At 40.5% G+C, this 22,032-nt stretch overlaps 1 long non-coding RNA gene across 1 annotated transcript; it reads left to right on the top strand.

Annotated features, from left to right (window-relative positions):
* Nucleotides 1–291: 291 nt before the first annotated feature.
* Nucleotides 292–3,454, top strand: LOC308391889. The gene is made up of 3 exons (XR_013970717.1): nt 292–681; nt 2,274–2,338; nt 2,498–3,454. It is a non-coding gene; the product is annotated as an uncharacterized lncRNA (long non-coding RNA).
* The last annotated feature ends 18,578 nt before the right edge of the window (nt 3,455–22,032 follow it).

Here is a 22,032-nt window from a genome sequence, read left to right as displayed (position 1 = left end):
TTTCAAGTAACTTGACCAACACTGTCCATAATACATATATTCTTTGCAGAAAATGATTTGTGTAACCTGAACTGATATACATCAGGCATGAGCAGATGTCTTACGTGTTGTCTCGTGAATCTGCTGCAGCCTTCACTGCAGCCTGAATGAAGGACAGTTGTGCAGAAATTGGTGATTAAGGAGTACTGAGGAAAATTATGAAATGACAGAAGAGGTTTAATGGGAAACAAAGAATGAATGAACCATGAAAAGATCCCTGTTAATTGAATTTACCATCTAATTATAGCTTAATATTTGCAGCTTGACCTACTACTCTGAGTTGAGATACAAGTATGCATGCAGTGCATGCATCGTACGGACTTTGTAGAAGATGAAGTGGTTTGTTTGAGCTTGTTTTATCAGATAATCAGAGTGATATTGAGTCTTTGAAACTTCCTGTTGTCTCATGTTGCAAGAAACCCCAATCTATTAACCACCTTCAGGGTTGTTGATCATTTTTCCACTTTCCTTAGAACTGCACTGAATATGCAGATGAGAAAGCAACTTAAAGCTCAGGAGGCCACTTCAGACATCTTCTGAAACATCACTATCATCAGGTCTACAGTGCAGTCAACATGAAGACTCTCAGCCTGACGGTGGGACTGCTGCTCATGGTGTTTGCAGTTTACCCCAGCGATGCCTGTAAGTCTGTGTTAGATTTTTCCCAGGTATTCTTGTTTTCACACACAAAATATGAGTAATTCTTGCCATGAGAAATTATATGATGGTTATTTTGTCATCTATCTGTGCAATTTTTGCATAAATATTTAGTTCATTTTTTTTAAATTTAAAAAGCGGATAAAATTTTCCAGCGTCTTACCGTGCCTTAAAAAATTATCATAGTACATTTATTTATTTATTTACAAATAATGCTTTTTAAAGCTAGTTAACTAGCTCAATTGGACCAATAGGATGAACAAGACTTTCTAAAATTGTTTTTGCAGTGATGACGCACGAACCCAGTGTTGCTAACTTAGTGACTTTGTCACTATATTTAGCAAGTTTTATAATTAGAATTAAACTTTATTGTCATTTCACATGCCACAAGTACAAGGCAACGAAATGCAGTTTGCATCCATCCAGAAAGTTCTTTAGCAATAATATAGATATTACACAATATGGATCTATTATAGGTATGTTACAATGTACATGGTATGAAGGTATGTTATGAATATACTATAAGTGTAAGTATGTTCAGGCTATAGCTCTAGTGAGTGAACAAGCTATGTACAGGCTATATAACAGGTTATACATGTGGTTAAAAATGTGAAAACTATATAGATTGTAGATATACAATTGGAGTATTAATAAACAGTTGTAAAACTATAATTATTATATTGTACAGTATGATTGTCTATGCAGCATTTACAGTAGTGCAGTTGAGATCAGTGAGATATATGGATAATTTATACAGTAGTTATATAAAGGGCCATTGGTTGTGAGTAGTGGTTCAGTCCATGTTAATATTGTGTGTATGAGGGGTTTAGACCGCCTTAGTGACTTTTTTTCTAAAAAGCCACCAGCGACAAATCTGGCGACTTTTGCTGGTGATAGACCTCACGCAGCAGTCGCCCTCAGCTGCTGTCAGAGCAAGAGATGTTCACACCTACGCGTCCAAACTGCAAATGAATCCCCCCCGACTGTTACGCAGTCAGTTCTTCTTTTACTGTTACTTTTTGTGGATCACAAGGTATAAAACTACCCGCTCATTAAAAAAAAAAAAAAAAACTCCTCCAGTGTGCCTATTTTGTGTCACTTTTCCCAGTCCCAAGCAAGATAAAGGGGGAGGGTTGGAATTGTGACAATAAAAAAAACAAACAATAAATGCTAAAAGAAATTTAACTTGTAGTCAGAACATAGTTTCCATCCAAATATAAGATACTATCGAGCTAATTCCCTGCTAACTTTGAACTCCATTAAACTTTATAAATCCTGTTTTCATGGATGCCTGGATGTTAAACTTAATTGTTACGCCTGGTAAAGCAGCAACGCTGATGATTTTATTACAGATGAAAGAATTTAGACAGTTTGTAACTCTCAGTGGTGCCGCAGTGTTCGTTTGAAGGGGAGAGTTTGGACCCAGAAGCAGCTAATGAGCATGAACCTTATTTATATCTGGTATGTTGGAGAAGTCATTAGAAGCAGACGCAGCACTGAGTAATCCCTGTTTTTCTGTTACAGCTAAGGCAGTGAATGCACCTGACCTTTGCTGTTTTCACTTCTTTGACAAACAGATCCCAAAGGCGAACATCGTGTCCATCGTGAAAACTCACAGACAATGTTCCACACCAGCATTTGTGTAAGTTTGTCTTTCACTGTCTCTTTGATTCGATCACTAATGTTTGCCATGAAGTAATGTATAAGCAATGTATAATCGTCCACATTAAAGCATAACTCTCCTATTAAGAGTAAAATGTGTAAATATGAGAGCAAAATAATGATACTGATTCTTCTGCAGGATCGAGACACCCAGAACGCTTTTCTGTGTGAAGCAGACTGTGAAGTGGGCAATGGAACAATTTGTTAAAGAAGAGAGAGCGAAAATTGAACCAATGCTACAATTAACACTTCAAAAATCACAAAATGCTTTCACTCCATGAAGTTACTTTGTAAACTGTTGCTGGAATTTTAACCCCTTTATTCTTTACCTGCTTAATTACAGCTGCAGAATATAGAGAACATTTATTTTATGCTGATTTCAATTTTTTTTTTTTACATTATCACAATATCAACTTCATAATTTGGGAATTATGTTAATCCAGTATGTAAAACTCAGTTGATAAAGTGTCTTCCCTCATTAATATCCCATAATCATCTGAAGGTGCTCTTACTGTAAGATGGGAGCATTGAAGAACCACATGAAGTGCCAGACGACATAAAGTTAGATGGCAGGGTTAGTGAGTGCAAAGACAGAGTGCTGAAAAAGTCTCCAATGTTTTGGTGACTAAGAAACTCCAGAGTTCCTCTTCTGGAATTAAAATTGTGATGTGGGTTTTCATGGCCTGTAGGTGTAATGTGTAGGTGACCCCATACGTTTGTCCATATAGTATTCCACACCGCCTACCTCCCCTTAAGCCATGTTGACCCAGGTTGATGTGACTGTGTCTCAAAGAGCCTCATTTGATGAGCAAAGTTTATGTTCAGCACTCTTAGGCTTTCTTTAAGCAGCTCTCCAAAGCTTTGAGGTGTGTTTGGCTTCAATATCCTGCTGCAGTGTGAATTCTTCTCCACAAAGATCTACATCACTGTTGGAGCACATCTCTGAAGAATGGATCACTGCTTGCCCTCAGTCAGGGTGCAGTTGACTCACATCAGGTGTTCAGCTCTGGGTCTGGAAACACCACCAGACTTAAACTCTCACCGTCTGATCCACTGTGGTATCTCTCCCTCACCTTACAAAGGCCCTTGTTTTCCTGCCTCTAATCTCTGAGAGCGATTGTTAAAAACAATTTCAAATATTTTTGATTCCTCAGACTCTGAGATTATTTTCAGGTTCAGATGAAAGTTTTGCGCACGTTAAATGTGTTCTCAGGCTTTTGGATCTAGCTACGTATAACATGTATCAAATCATGTGATCATTTGTCTTCACTGTGTTATTGTTATGCTGCTACAGTGTATCTAAAAAGATTTTGTCTTTCTTTATTATTTTGCTTTATTCTTCATTAAAGTTTCATTTCACAAAGCTCAACGACTCCATCTGACACTGAATGTAAAAGTGTTTTCATGCTGTGGCCTTTGTTTTGGAATTTATAAGTATGCTGGTTATGAAAATGTGTTAATAGAAGCAGTTGAAGGTGAATGTGCACAATGTGACATATTTATAAATTGTATATTTTCCATGTGGGAAACGGAGTGGTGAGAATGTTACTGCGGTTCTTTACAGTTCCCATAAAGAGGTGGGGCATTTTAAAGGAAAAGCATGTCATGATGTCAGTTACTTTGTAGACATTGACGATCCTCTGTGTCTACTAACACATTTGAACTTTTAACATTAATCTTTCAGTCAAACAGTCAGTGACCTTTCCATTTCTTGCAATTGAGGTAAAATGATCTGTAGTATCAAACATTTCTGTTGAAAAGCATTTAAAAATGATTTCCTTGTGATTGTATATGACCAAAACCAATCAAACTACATTTTGCACCATATCTGCTGTTCAACTCATATCTAATCATCCAATCGGCCAAAGGAGATTTAAGTGACTTTAAATGTGGTGTGGTTGTTGGTGTCAGTCGAGCTGGTCTGAATATTTCATAAATGGCTGATTTACTTGAATTTTCCCAAACTTTAGGGTCTCCAGGGTTTACAGAGAATGGTCTGATAAAGAGGAAATATCCAGTGAGCAGCGTTTTTTTGGGGAGAAAATACTTTGTGAAGGCCAGAGGAAAATAGACTGATTTGAGCTGATAGAAATCAAATTCAAATAATTTGATGTAAACAACATCAAATCCTAGATCCATTCTCCCATGTATTAAAAACCACCTCCAGCTGAACGTCAGCAAGACCAAGGAGCTGGTGGTGGACTTCAGAAGGGGTCAGCACAGAGACTACAAGCCCATTATCATCAATGGAGCTCCAGTGGAGAGGGTGCAGTCCTTCAAGTATCTTGGTGTCTACATCTCCTCAGACCTGACATGGGCTGCCCACATTCAGGTCCAGACCAAAAAGGTTAGGCAGCGCCTGTATCACCTACGACAACTGAGGAAGTTCAGGGTCTCTCCAAAGATCCTCAGGATTTTCTATACAGGCGCTGTGGAGAGCATCCTCACACAGAACGTGACATCGTGGTTCGGGAACAGCTGTGTGAAGGACCATAAAGCTCTCCAGAGAGTGATCCGTACAGCAGAACGCTGCTGCAGGATTGCTCTCCCCCCGCTTCAGGACACCTACACCAGGAGATGCCGGACTAGAGCAGCGCAGATACTGAAGGACCCGTCCCATCCTGGCAACAAACTGTTCCAACTTCTGCAATCTGGTAGAAGGTTCCGCATCTTCCGGGCAAGGACAGAGAGACTCAAGAGGAGCTTCTATCCCCAAGCCATCCGTGCCCTAAACACACACACCCGCCCTCTCACATCATCTATAATTGACTGAGACAGGACTCTCTTCCAGACACTAAACCAAGGCACAATGTACATTTCAATTCCTTTAATTTTAAATATGTTTATATTGTCTATCCTGTAAAATAGTCAGATGTCTATTCATATTAATGTACAGAATTCACCTGCTTGCTGCTACTACTGCACATTCACCCAGTGTATATACTATATGTATGTATTTACTATATGTATGTATATATATATATATAATGTTCTTCCTCTACACCCCCCCCCCCCACCCCCCCACCCCAATTTTTGCACATGTCGAGGAGCGTGTCAGGCTACATTTCACTGTGTGTTATACTTGTATAACTATGCATGTGACAAATAAAGAACCTTGAACCTTGAACCTTGAAAAACTCAGGTGTAGGTGTTGGTTGCCTGGATCTTGTTCTTTCCATTCAGCTGACTCCTCAGGACTTCTTAGGTGCGGCTTTCTAAGTGGCCTCGTCTTAGTTCCCATTTGCCTGTGGGATTCCTAGGTATCTGTAGCTGTCCTCAATGTCTGTAATGTTACCGTCTAGTAGTACAATCACCTCACTTCTGACTACCTTCCCTCTCTTCATTACCCTCCGACTACACCTCTCCAGTCCGATTGACATTCCGATGTCGTTGCTCTGATCAGGGGTGCGGAACTCCAGGCCTCAAGGGCCGGTGTCCTGCAGCTTTTAACCTTGGGTCAACACACCTGAGTCAAATAATTAGGCCTTTGGAAACTTCAAGACATGTTAAGGAGGTAATTTAACCATTTAAATCATCTGTGTTGGATCAAGGACATGTCTAAAACCTGCAGGACACCGGCCCTTGAGGCCTGGAGTTCCCCGACCCCTGCTGTAGATTCTCGTGGTGGAATCAGTGAATCAATGTCTTGTTCCTGGCATACAGCATGATGTCATCCATGCAGAGGAGGAGGCTGATGATTGCTCCTTTCTGTAGTCGGTATCCATAGCCAGTCTTTTTAATGGTTGCACTGAGGGGGGTTCAAATCTATGCAGGACAGCAGTGTTCACAGGCCATCTCCTTGGTACATCCCACACTTTATGGTAAGTTGTGCCACTGGCTTGAAGTTGGCCTCTAGTGTTGTACACCACATCCAGTGTTGCGCACTGTACTGCCTTGGTGTGGCTGTTCTCACATTGTCCCACTGCCACTGATAGTATAGCTTGGATGTTTCAGTAGAGTTTAGTTGCCTTCTGTCTATCTGGTATAACTCTTCAAGCAACTTGCCGAGGCCGTTAGTGTTTGCTCGACAATTTCTAAAACCATAAGATGGAAGACATGTAACCACAAAAAGATCCCTGTTAATTGAATTTATCATCAAATTATACTGTACTATTTACAGCCTGACCTATTAATCTGCGTTGTTTGAGACATGAGATAAAGATACTGCATGCATTGTAAGGACTTTGTAGAACACTCATTGGGTTTTTTCAGCTTGTTTTATCAGATAATCAGATTGATATTCTGAAACTTCCTGTTATCTCATGTTGCAGAAAAACCCAATCTATTAACCATCTGGGGCTGTTGATTGTTTTTCCACTTTTCGTAGAATTGGTTTCGATGTGCAGATGAGAACGTGACTTAAAGCGGGGTGTTCGGACTGATCACTTCAGACATCTTCTGAAACATCAGGATCATCAGGTCTACAGTGAAGTCAACATGAAGACTCTCAGCCTGACAGTGGGACTTCTGCTCGTGCTGTTCACTGTTTACCACAGTGATGCCTGTAAGTCTTCTAGCTTACTTTATTCTACTGTGATTTTCATGAATAAAACCAAAATGGAAAAATGGAAATGATCAAATGACTATACGCTCGAGAAAATACCAAGGGCTAACAAAGGAGCTTGAGAAGATGTGGAGGGTCCCAGTGATAATCGGAGATCTCTGTCCAGAAGGGCCTAGTCCTCGGAACAGCAGAGATACTGCACAGGACCCTTAAGGTCCCAGGTGTTTGGTAGAAGACCCGAGCTTGAGGGGTAAAGATCGGCTTGAGAAACAGGTCTGGGCTTCTTTGCTTCGTCTTCCTGCAACCTGATTTGAGATTAGTGGCACAAAATAATGGCTTATAAATTAATGGGATATTATTATTATTATTATTATTATTATTATTATTATTATTATTATTATTATTATTATTATTATTATTATCACGTTCTCATTATTAAAGAAAGCCTGAGCAAATAAAAGTATTTTTAAAAAGTCACTATTTCATGAATTTTATTAATTATATTTTACCCCAATACTTTTACTAAGAGTATTATTTGAGACTATCAGCGTTATTGGTTCTATTTCCAACTCAGAATGCTGTGCTACTTTCTGATGTAAACTCTTCTCAATTACTTTGTTAATAAGGTGATTGACTCCCCTTATGTAGATGGCCTCAGTGCCTTGGGTCATGCATTTCTTTTTCTCCAATTACAGCTATTGAGACAAAGTCATGTTCCATCCTATTTTAAACACAGTAACTCCTCTACGGAAGAAACAGAATCTTGATGCCAACTCTACTTGTAATCATCAGGCTGCAGATTACAGATTCTTGGCCGTTTTCAGTCTGGCTTTCAGAGGCAGCGCTTCACTGAGACGGCAATCCTGGAGGGTCTATAATGATCTTTTAATGGCTTCTGATGTGGGGAATAAGTCTGTGATCATTTTGCTTGATCTCAGTGCAGCCTTCGATATGAAGTTTTGGCTGGTGTATCTGGCTTTGCCTTAGACTGGTTTCTTCCTACTTATCTTTTAGGACCTTCTCTGTTAGAACAGACAGGTTCTCCTCTAACATTGCCTCCCTAACATGTGGGGTTCCACAGGGTTCAGTTTTGGGTCCATTATTATTTTCTTTCTAAGTTCTTCCTTTAGCTGACATTAATCAATCTTTTAGTGACATTTCTTATCATTTCTATGCCGATGACATTTAGATATATATGTCTTTTAAACCTCATCAGCTGGATAGGTTGTCCACCCTAGTCCACTGCTTAACTCAGGTTACTGATTGGCTATCTAGCAATTAACTTGTTTTAAACACAACAAGCCTGAGACCATGATCATAGCTCCTCCTGAACTATATGCTAAAATCAATCAGGTTCTTGCTTCTTTCTGTCCAACTGTTAAGTCAAATATTTGGAGTAATATTTGATTCTTCTCTGGGCCTTGACTCGCATGTAAAATCTTTGTTTTGTTCCTGTTTCTTTTATTTAATGAACATCTCTATCATATGGTCTTCTCAGCTGAACTAGAAAAAAATCTTCATGCATTTGTGTCATCACGTTTAGGTTATTGTAATGTCCTGTTTACCAGCTGGGACAAATCATCTCTTTCTCTCCTGAAGCTATACAAAATGCTGCGACCAGTCTTGTCACACATTCTAGCAAGCAAGCTCACATCACTCCTATTTTATATTCTTTACATTTGCTCCCAATATATTTTTTAATTCAATTTAAAATTCTTGTTTTAAGATACAGAGCAGTAAATGTCCAGACCCCAGATGATTTATCTCGGCTTAAAATACACTACTGCTCGTTGTCTCCATTCCCAGATTCAGAGTTTAGTGGTTGTTCCCCGTACGGGACTAAAGACTAGAGCAGACAGAGCGTTTCAGTCTGTGGCACCAAGAACAGTGGAACAGTCTACCACCACAACTACTTAAAAACTTTTCTGTTTAAACAGGATTTTTTGTTGTTGTTTGTTTTTATTTTATTTTAAAACGACCTATTAACCTTACCGTATTTTATTTAATCTTTTGTATTGTCTATTTAAGCTACTAATGTTCTTGTTTATTTTAGCCGTTTGTGTAAAGCGATTTGTGACCGCCTGTTTGTGAAAAGCGCTTAATAAATAAACTTTGAACACTTACTTTACTTACTCTGTCAGATTCATAATTAACAACAATTAAAACTTATTAATAACAATTAGTAAGTGTTTAAAATATTTTTCTTACTCAGGATTTCTTATTTATGTGTTCTGTTTTGCACTCGTGTTGGATTTTTCCCAGTTTTTACAGGATAGGAATATTTTTCAACATGTTATTATAACACGAGAAATTGTAGGTTTTTTATTTTACATGTTGGAGAAGTCATTAGAAGCAGATGCAGCACTGAGTAATCCTTGTTTCTCTGTTACAGCTAAGGCAGTGAATTCACCTGAGGTTTGCTGTTTTGAATTCTTTGACAAACGGATCCCAAAGGCGAACATCGTCTCTATCAACAAAACTCACAGTCAGTGCTCCACACCAGCATTTGTGTAAGTTTGTTTTTCATTGTCTCTTAGATACGATCACTAATATTTGCCAAGTAAGTCATGTATGATTATCCACATCAAAACTGTACCTCTGCTATTGACAGTAAAATATGTGAATATGAGAGCAAAATAATGATACTGATTTTTCTGCAGGATCAAGACACCCAAAAGGCTTTTCTGTGTGAAACAGGATGAGGATTGGGCAGTGAGAGAATTTGTCAAAAGAGCACAATAAATGCATCAAAAATCTGCCATGGCTCCAATAAATGTCACAAGCCAGAAATCATCGGTCACTGCATAAAACTGCTTTGTAGACTCGAGGCAATGCTGCAGTTTCAAACCTCTGCATAACTTACTCGCTTAAATACTGTAACTTTTAATGAAGGGAGAATGAATTTATTTTTTCTGTGTTTTCAAATGTTTACAAATCACAAATTCAGTTTAACTATTTGGGTAAAATTTTAAACCTCAGATAAATAAATTTCAGTATTTAGTATATGGACAAAAGTATTGGGACTATTGGGTGTTTTCAGTCTTTTTGCCACAGGTGAATGAAATCAAACATACTTAACAACGGGTCATTCTAAAGCACTCCGTGAGCTCGACTGTGGCACTTCATGACATTTCTTCCATCCTTGATCATCTGTAAATGATATTACAGCAAAGTGAAAGTGCTTAAGAACCACAGAAATACAAAACCACCTCCAGACTTAAAGTCTCCTTGCAGGTTTGATCCACTGTGGTTTCACTTCCTCTGCTATTTATCTCTTTACACACTCATTTTCCTGGCACTAATCTCTAATGCAGAGTTAAAAACAGTTTTAAATGGTTTTGATTCCTCAGACTTTCAGATTATTTCCAGATTCAAACGAAAATCGTGCACAAATTAGAGATGTTCTCATACTTTTGGATCCAGCTGTATATATAACAAGTAGTAAATCATTTTTCATCATTTTCATTTTTTTCACTGTCTTCATTGTTATGCAGCTACAGTATATCTGAAGCATTTATACATCACTCTGTATCGCTCTGCTTTATTCTTCATTAAAGTTGAATTTCATAAAACTAAACGACTCTGACTGTGAATGTAAAAGTGTGTTTTAATGGCCTAATTTTTTAAATTGATCTGAATGCTGGTTATAAAAGTTTTGTCAGTAGAGTTTGTACAGGTGAAGGTGAATGTGCACTATGGGACTAAGAAGACATTTTACAAACCCATTATCTGAAAAGGGAAAACTTTCCTGAGCTGCTCGAAAGTTAAACTTGTTTATCTGCACAAATGCTTTCTTACACAAGTGCAGTGTGAAAACTGAACAGACTATGTGGTGCTGCTAAGTGTGTTTTATTTAGCAGGTCAGATTTTTTTAAAGGTGTTATTTTCATATTCATAAATGAATAGGAGGAGTGGAGATTACTTTTGAAAAGAAAACCATGTTAGATGCTGATGCTATTTAAGTTATTTTGCAGACTTTGACAATCATCTACTTGTGCTTATTTATGTTAATAATTTATCTTACCTTTTATCATGATTATTTTGGATGTTAAATGTACTTTTTGCAGCAGTTCATTGTATGTAGACGTGATTAAGACAAAGTGTTGAAGTTCAAAGTGAGCATCAGAATGTGTTAGTGCCAGAGAGGCTGGTCTGAGTATTTCAGGCACATCAGATCTGCTGGGATTTTCCTCACACAACCATCTCTATGGTTTACAGGGAATGGTCTAAAAAAAGAGAAAATATCCAGTGCAGCTCTCAGGGGAAAAATGCTGCCTTGATGTCAGAGGTTGGAGTGTGTTTTTCAGGCTTTGCATATTTAAGCAGGACAATGTTAAACTGCTCACTGGATCTGTTACAACAACATGGCTTCATAACAGAAGAGTCAGAGTGCTGAACTTTCCTGCAGTCCAGACATTTCACCAGCTGAAACATTTAATCCCTCATGAAACAAAATATAAGACAAAGAAGAAGAGCTGAGCAGCTAGAATCCTCTCAGACAAGGATGGGACAACATTGCTCTCCCAAAACTCCAGCAGCTGCTCTCTTCAGCTCCCAGATGTTTGCAGACTGTTATTAAAGTAAAGCAGATGCTCAGAGTAGCAAACGTGGGCCTGTGATCTTGAAATCATTGCTTCTTTTTTTGTTTATATTTTTTTTGTTTACACAGCATTCCACATTTTACAAAATTTGGGTTGTAGTTGACCTTTGACCTTTCGGTGAAAAAAAAAAAAATCAAAAATACATAATTTCATTGCATACAGTTTTTGTGTATAGTCAGAATTAGTCAAAGCAACCTATAAAATAAAACACCACAAATAATTAGTTCATCCTTGAGTCCATGTTTGTCATATCTGAGGAAACTGGAGTATGTGACCCTGCCTGGAGCCGACAACAAAACATAAAAAGGTTACCTATTTCCCCTCAGCTGGCATCTGTAGGAAAATATACCCTTTTTTCAGATTTTCAGTCTTTTTCTAAGTAACACACACTAGTGGAAGAATGTGATTTTTAAATTATTTACAAAGGTCTATATGTTGTGGGGCAAGAAAACATCAAATAAAAAAAGATGATCAGGGTCACAGTTAATCAGAATCAGAATCAGAAATACTTTATTAATCTCGAAGGAAATTATGGGTTACAGCACGCTAAATGGCACATGCACACTTACAACGGAACCCTCTGACCAAACATACTTTACACATGCATCACATTGGGGAAACATGTCAGAGAGGTAGGCTGATAGGAAAAAAAAACTACGAAAATACACAACATGAGGTGAGAGGAGGAGAAAAAAAAACTCCACTCAGACTGAGCTCCTAATGGGAGAACAGTTTGATAACAAAAAAACCCACTCCCCACAGAAACACAAGACAAGCAACAGGGGTGGGTAAAGGGTGAGAGAGAGCCGGTGTAGTAAGCGCATCCGGTCCTGCAGCATATCTGCACTGGTCCAGTCGACCCGCCATCTTCCCGGGGTGGGGACAAGTATCGAAGGCGTTTGGAAAGGGAGGGGGGGTGAGTGTGTATCAGTGTATGTGTATGTGTTTGTGTGTGTCCTGAGTTACCTGAATAGTTACCAAATAGACTGAGCAAAGATGAAAGTTCATCAAACTAGATATTGTTTATTGCAATAAATTCACACTAATTATCTTCAAACTACCTGCAACCACGACTATATTACCGGAGAGCTGAAGTTAAGCTTGTTTGCTGTGGTCACAGGCTGACTTTTGTGTGTTTCAGACCAGTGATGATCTCAGTACAGTTGAGGTCAGAAGTCATGTGCATGAACATCATGGTTATTGAACCGTTCTTTTTCCAGAGTGATTTTACACCTTCAAATATTAACATACATCCACTTAAATCTTTTATTAGTGGTGCTGAAGGTTCTTCAGCGTCTTTCAACTACATAAGGCCTATTATCAACTGATTATGGTTGATTACATGATAGAAAACAGCACTCAGTAGATTCACCAATACTCAGAACAAAGTCCAAGGAGCTAAGAGCTGTTTGGCTACAATGACGGTATATTTGCAGAAATAAAGGTGAGGCTTTCTAACCAAAGAGCACTGGGTCAACTGCCACACATGGAGGTGCTAGCATCAGCTTTTAACCATAAGAAACCAAACAATTTAAATGAACTCTATCATTTCTGACAAAAAGTGGTCATATATTTGGCCAGAATTGTATCAGAAGCTTGATGGCTAATAAAAATGTGTGGTCGAGGTGCATCTTGGAGAGGATCGAATATTAGTGGCGTTTGGACTGCACCCAGTTCTTGTTTTTAAGCCATTCAAGATAATACGATGTACAATCATTCCAGCAAAGGAAAAGACCAGTTCAAAGAAATCATTAAAGTCCAAGTCCAGGATTACCATGATATTCATGCCTGTGATGAGTGTCTGCAAAACTTCTGACCACGACTGCATGTCTGCAGGGGACTGCACGGTCTTCAGATCAGGTTCACAGAGAGCACTGTGATGCTAGCTTGTCTATGAGAGGAATGAGAAAAATGTCAGTGTACACCTGTGAGGTAATGACTGTTATGTCTTCTGAACTTTTACCTGACGTGTCTCCCAAATCATAAAAAATCTGGGAAATTAGCTTATTTTCTTATATATGTGTTTCATCATCACTGACCATCAGCTTCAGCCCACTGCAAACGTATCTTCATCTGTTCAGGTTTCAGTGCTGGTTTTAATCGACCTGTCTGTGTGTAATTCCATTTCCTTCAGCACATTTGTTACAGCTCTGTCACACGCACTGAAACAATGACTCCTGTTTCTTTATTTTCTGTGTTTTCTTGTTTATTTTCTGTTTTCAGTGCTTTGAGTTTTCTGTGTAACCTACATGAAATCCAGTCATGTTCCAGAAATGACTGAGCATGCAGCTCGCGGTCCCCCTAGTGGTTGTGAGGGTTATCTGCATCCTTGTCCGCATGGAGGAAGAAACAGCTCTTCAGACCATGTGAACGGATGTCGGTGAGTTAGGATGAATTACGGTGCGCTCACAGTGTTCTTAAGTTTGAGCTGCCTGTTATTTGTACTCATTAACATGTAAACCAGCGGAGACACTGAAAATTTGTAAGATGGATTTTTTTTCTTGCTTCTTACTTTAAGCCAGAGCTGACTTCATGAAGAAGTTAATCCCGAGGACTCACAAGCCCTGCGTGTGATCTGCTAACCTGGCGCGTACAAATGTAATACCAGGGTCGTGCCAAAAAGCGTTTTCTAGCATTTGCCATCAAATATTAGGGGAATTTAAACTTCCATAAATGACTTGATAACAATCTAAGTCAAAAATATTTCTCATGAATGATATGAAGTCATTTTGAGTCAGAAACAACTTCCCTAACACAAACTAGACTACAACTGGACTTTTTTATAGTCTTTATTTATTTGGGTCATTTGGGTTTCATTGACATTAAAATGTGTTTTCAAGAGAGATCTACTCAAGAGGGACACAGAAAGTTTAAGAAATATATCATTGCAGTTCCATAAACATACTTTAAGTGACCAAAATGGACTGGATCGATTATAATCTAAAGTCATAAAGATACTACAAAAACAGGTCATTTCTTTATTTTATACATAACCCCTTTATTCTATTTACTGATATAAGTAAAAAAAATATCAGATGTAAAACACACAAACAAACCAAATAAACTCATTGAACCATCTGAAATCACTTTCTGGCACAGCACCAGCTGCTGCTGTTGACATGACAGGTAACATCCTTTTGACTTGCTCTCACCAGGATCTGCAGTTGTGCTGTAAACAAACAACGAAGCCCAATTTGAGCAGAATATCAACTGAAATGTTTAACAAACTAAAATAATAAAGTAGATCAGCCCCTTGGCTGGCAGCTGCCAGCAGACTAACGGCTCTGAAAGGTAAAATTAGCTGATAATCTCAAATGATCCAGCCTTAACACAGTCACAGCATTTTGTTTCAGGTAAAGTGTATTTAAAAACCTTCATGAAATGAGCTCTTTGTCTTCTTTCTGTCACAGCAACACAAGTCTCATTTTTGTTAATGACGAGCTGCGTTGTTGGAGCAGCTGTGTGTGAGTGTGTGTGTGAGTGCACTGTAACATCACAACATCAAGAACACTGTGCAGTTAAGCCTGTTTTTATTCTGTCCTGTCTCCAGTAGAAGAGTTGGCAAAATATAACATTAGAAAACAATGTCAGAAAATAATACTAAATGACACTGTTATCAACCCTTTTTATAAAGATACTGTTAAGGGTGCTATCACGAACTTTTTAGGTGCTTGACGGCCCCTAAAAACCTCTAAACTTGCCTGTGCTTGATATTTCCAGTCTGACCTACTTTGAGTATTCGTGATGTAAAACCAGTGCGTGCATGCAGAGTAAAGAGTTTGTGGAACGCTGGGCGGTTTGTTTGAGCTCGTTTTGTCAGATATTCCCAGCGATGTCGAGTCCCTCGAGCTTCCTGTTGTCTCGTGTTGCAGTAGTACCCACTCACCTAACCACCTACTGGGTTTTTGAACACTTTTCCACTTTGAATGTGCAGATAAGAACATGTGAGCAGACTTAAAGTGAGGTAATAGGACAGATCACCTCAGACATCTTCTGAAACATCTGCATCATCAGGTCTACAGAGGAGTCAACATGAGGACTCTCAGCTTCACAGTGGGACTGCTGCTCGTGCTGTTCGCTGCTGTGATGCCTCGTGTAAGTCTGTCAGCCTACTCTCTGCTCCAGACTCGAGGGAAATTCTACTGTAACCGCCAAACTCTGCATTTTTCCTCTAATTAAGTGAATAAAACAAACAACCAATCAAATCAAGAAATACTTTCAATTTCATGTATTTTCACTCCTGTGTCCCCACAGCAGGAAATGCAGTGCTCTGTATTAACCCTTTCATCCATCAATTATGGCAACCTCAATCAGGGTTTTTTTTTCTTAAGTATTTTTATTTATCTTTAGGCATGAAAAAAATCTTGTATCTGAACTTGTATGTGCATTTTTTTAAATGTGTACTTTTTTCATTTTTTAAAACATGGCAGGGTATGGAGTGACACATCAGTGTCCAGTGTAGTGGTTTATGTGCAAGTATACCATCAACACTGACACAAATACAATAAAACAGCCTTTGAATAGCTGTCCACTGTAGTGACCACTATGTGTGACAGGGTTAAAGTAAAAAACAAAAAACTTCACTGTAATCTTCACACATGCAAAGCAAAATGTGGGCATATTTTGGGCACCCTTGATTATAAAATCAGATTTAAGTGTTTTTTCCCTTAGTGTCTCTGTCTGGAAAAAGAAAACTATGTTTCTGTTGCCCCATTAGCTTTAATTATTTAAAACATATGAAAGTGTTTGTGATGTGTTGGATGTCTCCACGTACAGACACAGCCCTCAATCTGTTTTCCTCTCACAGCTCGTTTAGTTTGCTGTTATAAGTTCTTTGAAAACAGGATCCCAAAGTCACATATCCTCTCCGTCAGCAAAACCTACAGCCTTTGCTTAACACCGGCATTTGTGTAAGTCTGTGATTTACTGTCTTTTTGATACAGACACTAATATTTGCCAAAGTGATGTGTTATCCTCCACAGCGAAGCATTCAGTCAAATCTGTGACTTTGATCCAGAGTAATGATACAGATTTTTCTGCAGGATCGAGACACCCAGAGGGGAGTACTGTGTGAGGCAGACTGGGAAGTGGGCAAAGACTGAATTTATCAAACAAGAGATAAAGAAACAATTAACACATCAAGCACCTGCTGCAGCATCGATGAATAACTCGAGCAGAAATACATCAGCCACTCCATAAAGTCTCTTTGTAAACATGAAGAGCTGCTGAACCTCTGCATACTTTACCTGCTTAAATACTGTTAATATTACTGAAGAGAGGACACATTTATTGAGCACTGATTTCAGATCTTTCCATTAAAAATCACAATATTAAATTAATAATTTGGTTAAGATGTTAAATGTCAATATCGACATGTATGTCAGTAATAAAATTGATTAACAAATTGTACCTGATTCTTGTTTAAAATCATTAAAGATGCACCATTAAAGGTACAATCATTCCACCCTGGGAAAAGACTAGTTCAAAGAAGTCATTAAAGTCCAAAATGACCATGATATTCAGGATGATACTTCTGACCACACTCGTTGCAGTGACTCCCGGGCTAGGCGAGTAGCTTCTGCAGATCCTAGGAACAACATCCAATATCTCTGTCCAGAAGAGTGCAGTCCAAGGAACGGCTAAGATAACAGCCATTATTTCCTACAAAGTTTCACAATAAAAGCCCCGTTAAAAGAATAAAATGTTTGCAGGGCCACAGGGCTTTTAATTTGAAATCATCCAGGAAATCCAGATCCAGCGATTGTAAAAGAGCCGTGATGTTTAAGAGTGAATCAGGAGCTCTAAACTGAACTGTTTCCAGCTGTTTCGGCACAGCCTACAAACACAAGCTTCCCTGTCGCCAGAGTTTAATTGTATTTATGTTCTATATTTAGTTTTTAAACATTTAAGTTCATAACACTAAACACACAAATCTACACAAATGAGGTGATTTTAATTCTCTCCAACTGAGACTGAGCTTGTAGCTAGAGGTCCCCCTAGTGGCTGCGAGGGTTATCTGCATCCGTACAGTCTGCAGCTCTTCAGCAGACGATGTGAATAAACGTCAGTGAGTTAAGATGAATGACGGTGCTTTGACAATGTTGACAAATTAGACAAAATGTGAGGATGAAATTCCTGCTTACCAGGACCTAGGATCAAAGCAATAACAGACCATAACAGAACGTATCAAATGCCACGATTATGACATCAGGAAATGACTGTGATCCTGCTGAATGCCACAGGCAGAAATGCTTCAGGTTCTCCATGAAGCTACTTTATAAACCAGAATCGTTGCTGGAGTTTGAACCTTTTCATTCTTTACCTGCAGTCTTTTCATGTTTTCATGCTCCCTCTTAAAGGCTCTCACTTATTTTTGAGAGCTCTCCTGTTTCCTCTCTTCTCTTTATTCTCACTCTGATGTTGCCTCTGAGCTCATGCTGCTGGAGCTCTCTTCCTTCACTGTTGCCAAGTATTCCTCACAAGCTATCATCTGATTGTTGTGTTTTCCCTTTAATGTTATAGAGCTTGCAATGAAGTTTGCAATGAAGTTTGAGGAGTTTCTTGTCCCTGTCATGGTCCTGGGTCGGTGACCCAGCGCTTTTAGTTTGTTATCATTTTCTAGATGATGATTGTTTAAGTTCTGTGTTATTTTCGATCTGCCTCTAAGTCTGCGTCTGTACCTGTCTGTCTATGGTGTCTCCCCATCTGTTTGTGAATCTGTCTGTTTAGTTCAATGTCTTGTCTGGTTCCATGTATCTGAGTTTCCTGTTTTATTGTGAAGGTCCGTGTCATATGTGAGTGTGAAGCCTCGCAGTTTTGAACAAAGTGAAGCAATTCCTTGATAAAGATGCACTTCGTACTCTGTACTGTACTCTGGTTCTTCCATATCTTACATATTGTGTGGAAGTGTGGGGAAACACATATAAAAATACAACTAATCCATTAGTCACAGTACAGAAACAAGCACTGCGTATTATTCACAAGGCTGGTTATCTAGATCATACTCACAAATTCTTTCTTCAGGCAAAGTTACTTAAATTCCAGGATCTGGTTAATTACAATACATCCATAATTTTGTATAAAGCTTTTACTAAACTTTTACCGGCAAATTTACAAACTAGATTTGAAATTCGAGAAAAGGTTTATAATGTGAGAGGCTTTGGAGAATTCAAATTACCCAGAACTCGAACAACCCGTAAAGGTTTTTGTGTGTCTGTATGTGGTGTGAAAATCTGGAACAGTCTGAGTTTACAATTGAAACGATGCAAAAATATTCATAGATTTAAATTTCTCTACAAACAGTTGGTCTGGTCACAGTATACTCAATGATGCTTTTAGTGTGCTCTGTAATGTCTGTTCTCTTACCATTGCTGGTATGGATTCCAAAAAAAAAAAAGTGTGCGTATGTATGTACATATATGTACATGTGTGTGCAGATATATATGTATGTATATGTATGTGTGTTTGTTACTTGTAGTTATTACTGCCTGTTACCTGTGGTAATGCAATTTATAATTTATATATTCTGTATTCAGTTATGAAGGCTCTAATTGTTGTTTGCGAGCTGCCGCTTAGATGCTTGTATCTGCCCGGGGCTGTTGATGGGTCTGTATGCAATGATGGGCGTAGCTGCGGGAAGTTTGTTTTTTTTGTTGATGAGTGAGTATAGGGGTGGGATTTAATAAGTTTTCTTCGTCTCACTCCTTTTTCAGGCAATTTTTGTTTTTTGTTTTGTGCATTTTATGTTCAATATAGGTATTTGTTGTGCCTGAAAATGAACAAATAAATGAATGAAATGAATGAAATGAATGTGATCAGTTTACGTTTCCCCTGTCCCGTCAGCCCAGATTCCTCCCAGCTGTGTTGCCCTCCTGTCTCTCATCCCCTGATTACTGGTGTGTGTATTTAAGCTCTGTGTGTTCTCCTACCTGTTGCCGGTTCGTCTGTATTACTCAGTGTCAGTCTGTGTATCCACCGTGTCGTCTCCCTGTTGTTCATCGTCATCCTCCTCTGCTCGTTTTCATTCAGGTTTGTGCTCTGTAGTTTAGTTGTTTCCCAGTTTAGTTTAGTTCGTGCCCCGTTTGCTGTTTGTCCACATTCTTTTGTGTTCAATAAATCACCTTCACTCCTCTACGACTGCCTGCGCTTGGATCCTCATTTATTCCACACGGCTCGCCTCGGCAGCCGTGACAGTACGAACCGGCCACTATGGACCCAGCAGCAGTCAACCCGCCCGAGGAGCTCCAGGAGGACATTATTTACTCGGTGGACAGATTAATTAACTTATGGCTCGAGCATGAGGGGAGAGAATTCCGCCAAGGCATAGCTGTTCGGCTACAGCGCTTAGTTTCTGGTCTCCCCTGGTTGCTCAGCTCACTTCACCCGCTCACACAGAATTTCGTTCTGAACGAGCTTCATCTTCTCCCCCCTGCTACCACCCACTCTGCAACTCATGCTTCACTCCCTGACCCGACGGAGAGTGTCCTGCCCGGCCCGTCGGTCCAGCCTTCAAATGGGAAACGGCACTCACGCCGTCGACGCCCCTCGCCACAGTCGGACCCCAGGATATCAGAGCGGCCGACTGTGGTGAGTAAAAAGGATAACGGCTCCAATCTGAACTGTAAGACTTTTTCTTTTGGGGTTGTTCGGGGTGTGTCAGTGGGAGCTAATTCACAAAGCTTACCTACCTTCGTGATAACCGATCTCTCCCAGGTTGGCATTTTTAAGACTTCAGCGAAAGCAAAGGGCTGTTGTTCTTCTGAACCTGTTAAACCCATGTCAGCTAACCCAGGGTCTGCTAAAACTGTGGCATATATCCCAGAGACAATTAACACCAGCTCTGATAATACCAGGACTGTTTATTCTTTTGAACTGCAACCGGATGCTCAGTTAGCCGCCCGGCCTCAAGCTCAGTTAGCCGCCCGGCCTCAAGCTCAGTTAGCCGCCCGGCCTCAAGCTCAGTTAGCCGCCCGGCCTCAAGCTCAGTTAGCCGCCCGGCCTCAAGCTCAGTCTCCAATTCCACCACCGCCGTCACCCCAACCATTGTTTCAGTCACCCTCAGTTCAGCCTCCTGTTCAGCAGCCACTAGCCCTGCACCCTGTGTCACTTGCTACTCCGGTACAACAAGCCCAGTCAAATCAATCTAAAAGGAACTGGGTTTCATCCGTTTGTTCTAAGCAGAGCGTCAAACCTAATGATAATGTCAACATTCCTCAAAGGCTGGCCAGTTCTGAGACTGAGATGCACTCCAGGGCCTCCCCAGAGGCTGGGTTTCAGCCCCCATCAGACTCTGGACCCCTGGAGTTTAAGAAGCCAGCTGAGGACTGCACCCGGCTGTCGCTGCCTGAGCAGGGTCAATGCTCTGCGCAGCTGCAGGCCGCTATGTGTTTGCCAGAGGCCCGTGCGCCCGCTGGTCCTGTTCTGTCCCTGCCAGAGGCCAGAGGCCAGCCATCAGCTGCAGCCTCATCACCGGCTGCAGCCTCCGCCTCGCCTGGTCCGGCTGCAGCCTCCGCCTCGCCTGGTCCGGCTGCAGCCTCCGCCTCGCCTGGTCCGGCTGCAGCCTCCGCCTCGCCTGGTCCGGCTCCAGCTTCCGCCTCGCCTGGGGCTGCAGGGGCCACGCAGCCTTCAGGTCCCCTACTACCACCTCCACATCGTCGGTCATCTGCCAGGCCGCTTGTTGGGCATCTCCGCCACCGTGGACTCCCTCCTGAACGCCGACGTTGCCGCCCGCACGGTCGGCCCCCAGAACTGTTTCCACGCCACTGCCTACTGCGTGGCCGGCATCCGGACCTGCCCCGTTGCCATTCGCATGGTCGGCCTCCTGAACTTGACCATCTGGGCCCTTTTGGACTCTGTCCCTCCGTCCTGGGCCCCCTCCGCCCACCCTGGTCGGGTTGTTTTCTGTTTTATTTTGGTCCGTTTTTTCGTTTCTGCTGGGCTGTCTGGTGCCAGCCCTTGAGGGGGGGGGGTACTGTCATGGTCCTGGGTCGGTGACCCAGCGTTTTTAGTTTGTTATCATTTTCTAGATGATGATTGTTTAAGTTCTGTGTTATTTTCGATCTGCCTCTAAGTCTGCGTCTGTACCTGTCTGTCTATGGTGTCTCTCCATCTGTTTGTGAATCTGTCTGTTTAGTTCAATGTCTTGTCTGGTTCCATGTATCTGAGTTTCCTGTTTTATTGTGAAGGTCCGTGTCGTATGTGAGTGTGATCAGTTTACGTTTCCCCTGTCCCGTCAGCCCAGATTCCTCCCAGCTGTGTTGCCCTCCTGTCTCTCATCCCCTGATTACTGGTGTGTGTATTTAAGCTCTGTGTGTTCTCCTACCTGTTGCCGGTTTGTCTGTATTACTCAGTGTCAGTCTGTGTATCCACAGTGTCTTCTCCCTGCTGTTCATCGTCATCCTCCTCTGCTCGTTTTCATTCAGGTTTGTGCTCTGTAGTTTAGTTGTTTCCCAGTTTAGTTTAGTTCGTGCCCCGTTTGCTGTTTGTCCACATTCTTTTGTGTTCAATAAATGTCTATGGTGAATGTAGAACTATGTACAGGTGTTGACTTTACTAACAGCTGTAAATTAA

Source organism: Rhamphochromis sp. 'chilingali' (genome assembly GCF_963969265.1).
Source record: "Rhamphochromis sp. 'chilingali' genome assembly, chromosome: 2".
NCBI lineage: Eukaryota > Metazoa > Chordata > Actinopteri > Cichliformes > Cichlidae > Rhamphochromis > Rhamphochromis sp. 'chilingali'.
This window is presented reverse-complemented; position numbering and strand designations above follow the sequence as displayed.